The sequence below is a fragment of the Myotis brandtii genome, unplaced genomic scaffold, assembly GCF_000412655.1.
Source record: "Myotis brandtii unplaced genomic scaffold, ASM41265v1 scaffold45, whole genome shotgun sequence".
Lineage (NCBI taxonomy): Eukaryota > Metazoa > Chordata > Mammalia > Chiroptera > Vespertilionidae > Myotis > Myotis brandtii.
In genome coordinates, this window is record NW_005367209.1 from 3,204,067 (window position 1) to 3,215,283 (window position 11,217).

Sequence of the window (11,217 nt, forward strand, 5' to 3'; positions counted from 1 at the left end):
GCAGGCCAGGATCTCGCGCTGGGGCGGCCAGCAGCTAGAGATCACCCTGCCTGCCGCCAGCCCCAGGCGGGGCGGCGCAGCAGGATTTGCCTGCAGTATGCAAATTAGCCGCCATCTTTGTTGGCGGTTAATTTGCATATCGCACTGACTAGCCAATGGGAGGCGTAGCGAAGGTAAGGTCAATTACCATGTTTGTCTATTATTAGATAGGATGACTCACATCTACACTAATAAGAGAGAAAGATGTAAATTGACCATACCTTCATGATGCCCACCAGCCAATCAGGAGTGAGTATGCAAATTAACCCAACAAAGATGGCGGGCTAATTTGTATATGCAGGCCCGGAGCGGCCGGGGCGGGGCAAAACGCCCCAGCCACTCTGGGCCTCTGGGCAGCGTGGGAAGGTGGAAAGGTGACTCCGGGCTGGAAGGAAGGCAGAAAGGCAACTCTGGGCCAGAGCGAAGGCAGTGCCAGCAGCCAGGGGGAGGAAGGCCCATTCTTGCACGAATCTTCATGTATGGGGCCTCTAGTGCAGATATAAAAGTGAATATATAGTCAAGATTTTATTTACCACGTAATCAATGAGAGAACCAGATAGAACAGATTTAAGAACGACACATTTCTGGATCAGGAGTATTAAAACGAATGTTCAGGGGAAGTTTCTACAAGAAGGGAAGGGAAGTCTATTGATCTTGTATAGGACAGCACTGATTTCACTTGCCTACAGACAAGAATTATTTTGCATTTCCATTAGATGTCTACAACTTAGAGAGCTCTAAAATAGTTCAAAGACAATGAGAGACAAAAATTAGACAACATGGAAGGTTGTCACCTAAACAATCATAGTTTTTCACTGAAGTACATACTTTTTTTTCTGTATATATTTCTGTCAAGGATTATCTATCAGTGATCCATGGAAACCACTTTGGGAAATGACTTTAGAAGCTGCTGCCTTTCTGGAATGTATGTCATTCAAGGGAAATGGTGGGGAGAAAAAAGAGGCAGATATAAAATAGATTGTGTCTTTTAGCTGAACTTGAATTCCAGGTACTGCTCATTTGATATGTATCCAAACATTGTGAGAACTTACGTATCCTCTGTGGGCAGGAATTATTTAATGTCATCAAATGTTGATTTTTGGAGTAGTAGATATAACTCCAGACTGGAAGAATAATAAAACACAGTCTATTTCTGCTGAGAAATATTGGCCAAAAATAAATAACCTGCCCATATAACCATAATATTAAGTCAGTCATTTTATATTTCCTGTGCTTTTTAAACTAGGTTATCCTTTGAGAAATTGTTTCCTGCACATTGAAAGTGATGCCATCTCCTTTCTGGAAAATGCTGGTGTCTATCAATACTGAAATCTCATTACCAGACACTTTCCTGCTACTGAGAGCTGATGAGCAGCATAATTTGTATGAACCATTTCCACATGATTTCTGGAAAATCCTATTAAGATAAAAGGGCTGAGAATTATGGAGCTGGCCTGGTTCCTAATGTTGTCTGACTGAAGAGATGTATGTGGATGCTAAGAGGAGAAAAAGGTAGAGGCCGTGTGCTGAAGACTTGTGAGAGCACCAGTGGCTAATATATTGTTATTGTTTTCAGGAGTGACATAAGAGCTCAGAGGAGACAATTTTTGAAAGCCACATGATATAGAGAATGCTACGGTATATTTTTCCAATTTGTCATTCTGCTGCAAATTTGCTATATTCTTTTCAATGATTCTTCTCTTTTTCGTGATTTTTCTCTCTTAGACAAGAAATACAATAAGATTCTTAAACACACATGTATTTAACTTCCAGGAGTTACTCCACAGTGGGTAAAGCCTGGCTTAGAAAAGAAAAGAGCTACAAGGTTTTTATTATAACATTATCTCATTCTAGTGCGGAAAGAAAGGCAGACATGAAAAGCCTGTGATTTGTCTTTCACCTACGGGGCTGCTCATCACTAGAGCTTTACAGAGATGTAAAGAACTGTCTGCTTTTATTTGCTATAACGAGCTGACTGGTAGACTTCATTCAGGTCTGCATGGAAGACGAAAAGCAGCCTTTGTTTTTCTGCTTATAATGAGGCTATCGGCATGAGGTAAATTTATAGTAGCCTACAGAAACTTGGGGGCATTCTGGTTTTGTTTATTATTGAGGAGAGAGCTGGACTAGTAAAGGTCTCATTCAATAGATTGAAAGAGTCTTTCTTTGAGCTTGGCAGCTGCTGGATGGGTTCTTTAAGGGAAAAAAAGGGCAATCACTCAGGACAAAATCACATCAATGCTACCCTGCCTCAGCTGTGAGGTTAATGTCCACCTGGGGTGCTGGGTTCAGGGTCAGAATGTTTGTCTTTTATCTATCTTCTTGTACAGAACAGAACATTTCTTCTGATGGAATTTTAAAAAGCCAAGTGACCTGGTTTGTGGTGATTGATTAGATATTTTCTTATTTCCAATAAGAAACCATGAGGTCCTCCAGTTTGCGGGCACATAACTTTAAAATAGTAGTTTATAAAGAAACCAGAGAGGAATCAATCATTCTACTGTTGTAGCATTAGAAGCTATACAGTTGAATGCTGTCAGTATCCTCACAGTTTCTGTCTTGCCCCAGGGATAATGTTTGATTATATTGAAAAATTTCAGCTGATAAGAACCAAAACAGATTCTTTAAATTGAATTTTTTTAAATGTTGAGTGTCAGAATTACAGAACACACACACACACACACACACACACACACACACACACACACTCAAACCCATGCTCAGTTCCATAAATTTGTAGAAAATAAAACAAAACAATAAGAACTAACACTTTAATGACTTTTTCTGGGATTGTGCTGAATGAGACTCATTCCAATGACTTCTAATGTCTCTACTTTATAGTTACCGTATTAAGTTACATTTAATTCTCACTTAGCTATAAATAAATTACAGGTAATCTTATTAGGTACAATAAAGTTCAATTTCATATTTGCATTTATACAAATATAGTGTGCATGTATAGCATAGATGTGTGCATACATGTATATATAATACATGTACATATTATTATTATTATCCTATTACATCCTTTCCCAGCATTCCAATGGACTGAGGTCTGGTTCATTGAGGAGCTATGTTTGGATGCTAGCAAAAGACATCCCAAATGTGAAGAATTTAAATAAGATAAAGGGTTATGTTCCATTATATAATGGAAAACAGGTGCTCTGGTCTTGGGTCACAGCTTTATGGGCCTCAGGATCCCAGCTTCTTGTCTCTTTCTGCCCTGCTACCTTTACCTCTGGTCTCCATCCTCGGGTCACCTCCTTGTCCCAAGATGACTATCGGAGCTTTGTGCTTCTAAGCATGAAGAGGAATAAAGATGGGAAAGGCAAAGAGTGGGCCTGCCTGCTGAGTCAGCACCCATGAAAGGGTATTTAGGGAGGAGGGACATGGGGAAGGTGAGAGGTGAAAGGTAGGTTTTTGTTTTCATTTTAAAATATATTTGTATTGATTTCAGAGAGGAAGGGAGAGGAGAGAGAGAGATTGGCTGCCTCCTGCATGTCCACACTGGGGATGGAGCCGGCAACCTGGGCATATGCCCTGATCAGGAATTGAACCATGACCTCCTGGTTCACAGATCAACCACATTCAACCACTGAGCCATGCCGGCTGGGCGGTTTTTGCTTTTTTATCTAACACATAAATCATATACCACCTGGGCAGCATAGTGTCCTACTATGAAATTTAACTATTGTTTCTGTTTCCTAGAGCCTGACAATGTAAAATTTGATAAGAAAGAGATAAGTAGTTGATACCTATGTATAATATTAACTTTTTAAAAATATACTTGCTAATATAGTAATATTGGAATTTCCAGTGAAGAACATTGCCGAAGCACTCTCTACACAGACTATGGTGGTAGTTCTGGTTTTGCAGTACTGAAAACTGGACTCCTTATTAATTTCCATCCACCCTCATCCACTTGGACCCAATGTTTCCAAAGAAGTGACTACCACAAAGAAATTGCCTTTTGTAAGTAATAATTAATGTTTTCCAATTTTGCATTAGCCTAAGATCTGTATAAATTTTTATCAATGGGCTTGTCATAATATTCTATATTAAAATACCATCTATATATATAAAAGCCTAAGCGATCATTACAACTGGAATGACCGGAACGACCAGTCAATCGGTCGCTATGATGTGTACTGACCACCAGGGGGCATATGCTCAACACAGGAGCTGCCCCCTGGTGGTCAGTGCGCTCCCACAGCCAACCTCCTGTGCCAGCCAATCTCCTGTGGTCCCTCCCCCGGGCCGGCCAGACCCAATCACCCCGATTGCCCCGATGGGGCCAGTGGCCAACCTCCAGCAGTCCCTCCCCCTGGCTGGCCTGATTGCCGGCCAGGCCTAGGGACCCCATCTGTGCATGAATTAGTGCACTGAGCCTCTAGTTACATTTATAAGTGTCAAATAGTTGAACACATGTAGGGAGACAACATGCATCTCTGTCTCACCTGCTAAGACAAGGTGCTTGTAGGATGAGAATCTATTCCAGGATGTGCATCCAAGAGCAGTGATTTCCTTTCAATGTCGCCTTTTAGATAATGCTATCTTTCCTGTCCAGCTTCAAATATATACATGAAGAATTGCATCTCATTTTAAATGTCAAGAGCTTTTCCTCCTAATAGAAGTCTAGATTCAAAGCAAAATGCATTATTTGAGGTCATTTTGATTCTGATTCTTAATTTCTAAAATCAGAGAGAGTGATAGCTCATTATTGGCCAGTTTACTCTTGCTCATGTGTTCCAAGGCCAGCTATTTTTTAATCCCTACTGGAGGTTACTGGTATACCTTTCTGTCTATTGCTTAGAGCATAATTTCTAGGATTTATTACCCATCTTTTTTCATCATTATTTTGGGAATATCTTTATGTCTACATGGGAAATACTGTGGCATAAACTTAGTTTTTTATTCATCAAAAGGACAAGTTTTAGATTCTATTAATTATATGCATAGCATTGATATAGTATGCAGTTAGACAGACATAAGCAGAGCAGAAATGATAGGCCCAGGTACAGAAGGTCACCAGGGGCCCAAAACCCCAGGTGCCTAGCAGCAGGCAAAATTGGAAAAAAACAAGTATTGTAAGGTGCGATCTCACCCCCATGGTGACCTTTTCTCCCCTAGCATATTGCTGGTCTTGCATTTTAGACCCCTGACCTTTCATATCGCTGGCCATATGGTTGGGACCCTCCCCTGAGCATTCCTCTCCTGGCATGCCACTAGTCATGTGGCAGACCCCTTTAAAGGAGTAACAAAGGGGGTGCAGAGAATAGCTTATATGACTCCCATATAAGCCCTTGCAATACCACTTCCTTAAGCATTAAGCCCTCAGGGCAATGAAGTTATGACCCACATCAAATAATCTTAGGAACAAAGCCCCAGGTCTGTTGACCACAGAGAGAGTTTTAGTCAAACTAGAGATAATATCTGGGCCTCAGCTGTGTTTCAGCACCAGGCCCAGAAAAGTAGCAAAAAACAGAAAAGTGACTCCATGGCGGACATCAGGACCAGCTGTATGACCCCCTACCATAGCGCCAAACAATCAGTAGAGATCTTGACCCTGAAAGGACACCCCTGGAAAGATGATGAACATTTTAATGAGGTCCTCCCCATAGACCTCCCCTAAAATCAGCCCAGTTGGCTCACTTCTTCTACAACTCACTTCTACCTCTGTGATTTTATAAATACACTTTTACTTGTATTTGAGTTCTTGGCTCTGAATTCTTTCTTAGCCAAACACAAGGACCAAGGTCTAACTTTGTCAGTAGCATCTGGTGCCATCCACCATTAACAGTACGAAATATTTTGTCTTAAAGAATAGTATTAAATGAATGGCTATTAAAAGATAGGCTATTCAATAACTGATGGTGAGATAATCAGTTAGTTATTTAAAAAATAAATAAATTTTTACCTTATATATATCAATCTTACGGATATATATAAAACATCCTATATAATAAAAGACTAATATGCAAATCGACCAAATGGCAGAACGACCGGTTGCTATGATGCGCACTGACCATCATGGGGCAGATGCTCAATACAGGAGCTGCCCCCTGGTGGTCAGTGCACTCCCATAGGAACAGCGCCGCTTAGCCAGAAGCCCAGCTCATGGCTGGTGAGCACAGTGGCAATGGCAGGAGCTTCTCCTACCTCTGTGGTAGCGCTAAGGATGTCCGACTGATGGCTTAGGCCTGCTCGTGGGCAGAAGGCCTAAGCCATCAGTTGGACATCCTCTGAGGGCTCCTGGACTGCGAGAGGGTGCAGGCCAGGCTGAGAGACCCCTCTGAGTGCACAAATTTTGTGTACTGGGCCTCTAGTATGTATGTGTGTGTGTGTGTGTGTGTGTGTGTGTGTGTGTGTGTGTATATAATAATTGTGGGATTGTGAGAAGAAAGTCAGCAGTTTGATGAGCAGTTGCTCACCAGTGTTGCTCACCTGGTATTCCACCAAGCTATCTCAGTAAGACTGAACCTGAATTTATGACAGAAAGGTAGCCTCAGTTACCTTTCATTAGGTCATGGATACTTTCTCTATAGACCTTCTTTCTTCTAAGGATAAAGACTCTTAACAATAAGTTATAAGATCCTTCCCATGCTATTTAAATCAATCTTTATTACATAAAAGAATATGAGCCTTAAACTATAGTCAATAAATCTTCCTGGCTTTCCAATATACAATTACAGTAGCTTAATTTAAAAGTCACACACACTACCTAAGGAGGGCAGCTGGTTGCCAAGGAAACCAGAGGGGTAGAAATTTCAGACCCACCTATTTCAAGGGAGGACTAAATCATCAAATGTCAATGATTTCATTAGTCATGCCTATGTAATGAAGTCTCCATAAAAACCCAAAAGGAGGGGGTTCAAGAGCTTCCAGGTTGGGGAAGTAGAATGCTTACACGTGCCACCGTGCCAGCCCCAAACTCTGCAAGTGCAGAATCGCCTTTGTTTGGGACCTCTCCCTTTGTATTTCTTCATCTGATTGTTGATTTGTATCCTTTAATATCCTTTGAATTTTTTAAAATATATTTTTATTAACTTCAGAGAGGGAGAGGTAGTGAGACATAGAAACATCAATGATGAGAGAGAATTATTAATCAGTTACCTCCTGCACAGCCCACATTTAAGATTGAGCGGGAAACCCGGGCACGTGCCCTGACTGGCAATAGAATCGTGACCTCCTGGTTCATAAATTGATGCTCAACCACTGAGCCATGCATTCCAGGCTCTTTAATATCCTTTGTAATACACAGATAATCTAGTGAGTAAATGGATCTTCTGAGTTCTCTGAGCTGCTCTAGCAAATTAATCAGACCCAAAGTGGAGCTTCTTATTTATAGCCAGTTGGTCACAAGCATAGGTAATAACTTGGGTTTGCACTTGGCTTCTGAATTGGAGGGAAGTCTTGTGGGGCTGAGCCCTACATCTGTGGAAGCTGATGCTATCTCTGAGTAAATATTGCCAGAATTGGGTTGAGTTGAATTGTACGATACCCAGAAACTCTTAGAATTTTCTGAGTGATAACATCAATGGGAGCATCTTTTGCTATAATATTTGGTCTCCTCCATTCCTGAAAATGTCTCAATGCTATAAAGGTGAAATGGGTGTCTTGTTATTCATAACAAGGTTCCTTCCACCACCTGGATTTATATAAATGAGGTGACTTTTGAAAAGCACCTAAGGAGGGCAGCTGGTTGCCAAGGAAACCAGGGGGGTAGAAATTTCAGTCCCACCTATTTCAAGGGAGGAAAGAAGGGTTAGAGGTTGACTAAATCATCAAATGTCAATGATTTCATTAGACATGCCTGTGTAATGAAGTCTCCATAAACACCCAAAATGAGGGGGTTCAAGAGCTTCCAGGTTGGGGAAGTAGAATGCTGTGGAATCCCAGTGATATGAAGAAACTTCAGGTAGTAGGTGCTCTGGGTGACAGTCCCAGCTGACCATAGCCCTTGAGACATCCCATCCAGGTGCCAGATATGTGAACCATATGCCAGCCCCAAACTCTGCAAGTGCAGAATTGCCTTTGGGACCTCTCCCTTTGTATTTCTTCATCTGACTGTTGATTTGTATCCTTTAATATCCTTTGTATTTTTTAAAATATATTTTTATTAACTTCAGAGAGGGAGAGGTAGTGAGAGATAGAAACATCATTGATGAGAGAGAATTATTAATCGGCTACCTCCTGCACGGCCCACATTTGGGATTAAGCGGGAAACCCGGTTACGTGCCCTGACCGGCAATAGAATCGTGACCTCCTGGTTCATAAATTGATGCTCAACCACTGAGCCATGCATTCCAGGCTCTTTAATATCCTTTGTAATACACAGATAATCTAGTGAGTAAATGGATCTTCTGAGTTCTCTGAGCTGCTCTAGCAAATTAATCAGACCCAAAGTGGAGCTTCTTATTTATAGCCAGTTGGTCACAAGCATAGGTAATAACTTGGGTTTGCCCTTGGCTTCTGAATTGGAGGGAAGTCTTATGGGGCTGAGCCCTACATCTGTGGAAGCTGATGCTATCTCTGAGTAAATATTGCCAGAATTGGGTTGAGTTGAATTGTACGATACCCAGCTGGCATTCTGAGCATTGCTTGGTAGTGTCTGGGGAAACCCCCCTCCACACATTGGAATTGGGTATCAGAACCTAAAAGCCCAGAATTAGCAGGGCCCCATCCACAAGGGAATCAGAGCATGCACATGTTTTCATGTGCCTTGAAGGGACAGGCTGGATATATTTGTTGAACTAAATATTGATCTAATTTTTCTCCTGAAGCAAAATAAAACTATTCCATTCCTAAGGCAGAAGAACAAAAAATTCCATTTAATAATTGCATTCTGTTCAGCATCCAGGATCTCCACTCTGTGGAATCCCAGTGATATGAAGAAACTTCAGGTAGTAGGTGCTCTGGGTGACAGTCCCAGCTGACCGTAGCCCTTGAGACATCCCATCCAGGTGCCAGATATGTGAACCATTAGCCTGCAGATGATTCTAGCCCTGATCCACTCATGTCATATCATCTGAGGCCCCACATCAAAGAATACAGTCAAGTCATTCTTGCTTGCCTTGTCCAAATTCCTTATCTACAAAATCCATGAGTATAATGAAATGGATGTTACTTTATGCCACTAAATTTGGGATGATTTGCCATACAGCATTGATTAACTAGAATAGCACACCTTGGGTATATCAGCCACATTATTTTACTCTTTTTTCCAATCCGTCTTGTCCAGTTGAAAGGATTTATTTAGCAGCACATTCTTATTTGGACTTTGCTCTGAGATGGCTTACTTTCCATGCATGCCAGGCTCTTTAATATCCTTTGTAAAATACAGATAATCTAGTGAGTAAATGGATTTTCTGAGTTCTCTGAGCTGTTCTAGCAAATTAATCAGACCTAAAGTGGAGCTTGTGGAGCCTCTTATTTATAGCCAGTTGGTCACAAGCATAGGTAATAACTTGGGTTTGCACTTGGCTTCTGAATTGGAGGGAAGTCTTGTGGGGCTGAGCCCTACATCTGTGGAAGCTGATGCTATCTCTGAGTAAATATTGCCAGAATTGGGTTGAGTTGAATTGTACGATACCCAGCTGGCATTCTGAGCATTGCTTGGTAGTGTCTGGGGAAACCCCCCTCCACACATTGGAATTGGGTATCAGAACCTAAAAGCCCAGAATTAGCAGGGCCCCATCCACAAGGGAATCAGAGCATGCACATGTTTTCATGTGCCTTGAAGGGACAGGCTGGATATATTTGTTGAACTAAATATTGATCTAATTTTTCTCCTGAAGCAAAATAAAACTATTCCATTCCTAAGGCAGAAGAACAAAAAATTCCATTTAATAATTGCATTCTGTTCAGCATCCAGGATCTCCACTCTGTGGAGTCCCAGTGATATGAAGAAACTTCACGTAGTAGGTGCTCTGGGTGACAGTCCCAGCTGACCATAGCCCTTGAGACATCCCATCCAGGTGCCAGATATGTGAACCATTAGCCTGTAGATGATTCTAGCCCTGATCCACTCATGTCATATCATCTGAGGCCCCACATCACAGAATACAGTCAAGTCATTCTTGCTTGCCTTGTTCAAATTCCTTATCTCCAAAATCCATGAGTATAATGAAATGGATGTTACTTTATGCCACTAAATTTGGGATGATTTGCCATACAGCATTGATTAACTAGAATAGCACACCTTGGGTATATCAGCCACATTATTTTACTCTTTTTTCCAATCCGTCTTGTCCAGTTGAAAGGATTTATTTAGCAGCACATTCTTATTTGGACTTTGCTCTGAGATGGCTTACTTTATTTACTTGTGTTAACAAGGAGTGTGAGTGCGGTGCCCTAGATTTGATCCTTGCAAAGAACTGAGTTTGAAATGTTCTTTATCATTCAAACACCCTTTAAAATTCATATTTTATTGATAGGATTTGAGAACCAGTAGTCTCTATAAGCATTTCAAGTCCTCAAATTTCTGGACTTTCTCTTTAGAGAATATTTTTTTTCCTCTCTATAAACCAAGTCTTTATAACCTTATATATTTTTCTTGTAATAATTCACCCAATGTAGCAAATGGTAGCCGACTCATGCTACATATTTTGCTTTCAAGTTCCTTCCCTTAGGGCTACATGTTCATTAAGTACACGATCTGCCTTCCACATTATTGCAAGTGACATGAATAGCAATGGTTTTGCCACTGCAAGGCATGAATTTTCATCCTTCTTGCCTTTGACAAAAGTTTTCTTACCACTCACCCCCTAACAAAAACACCCAACATTTTTTTTTCTCTAATATAATTTTTTAAAGTTAGGGTAGGTTGGATTATTCTGCAGTAATACAATCTTCAAAATTTCAACTGTCTTAAAATGACGAAGGTTTTTTCTTGCTTATACTACTGAGCCATTTTGAACTGGCTCGAGGCTCATGCCCATGTTTGGAACTCAGGCTGATGGAGGAGCCACCATTTGGAATGTTGCTAGTTATTGTTGGAGAGGAAGAGAGAGCCCCAGACAGTCTCAGTCTGCAATTAAGTTCTCTGTCCCAGAAGTGACACATTAAACTTCCACCCATGATTCTCTGGCCAGAACAGGTCTCATGCCCCAATCTTACCACAAGCAAATCAGGGCACACAATCCTAAGGCCGGTCTGGAAGACAAAGAGACCTCTTTG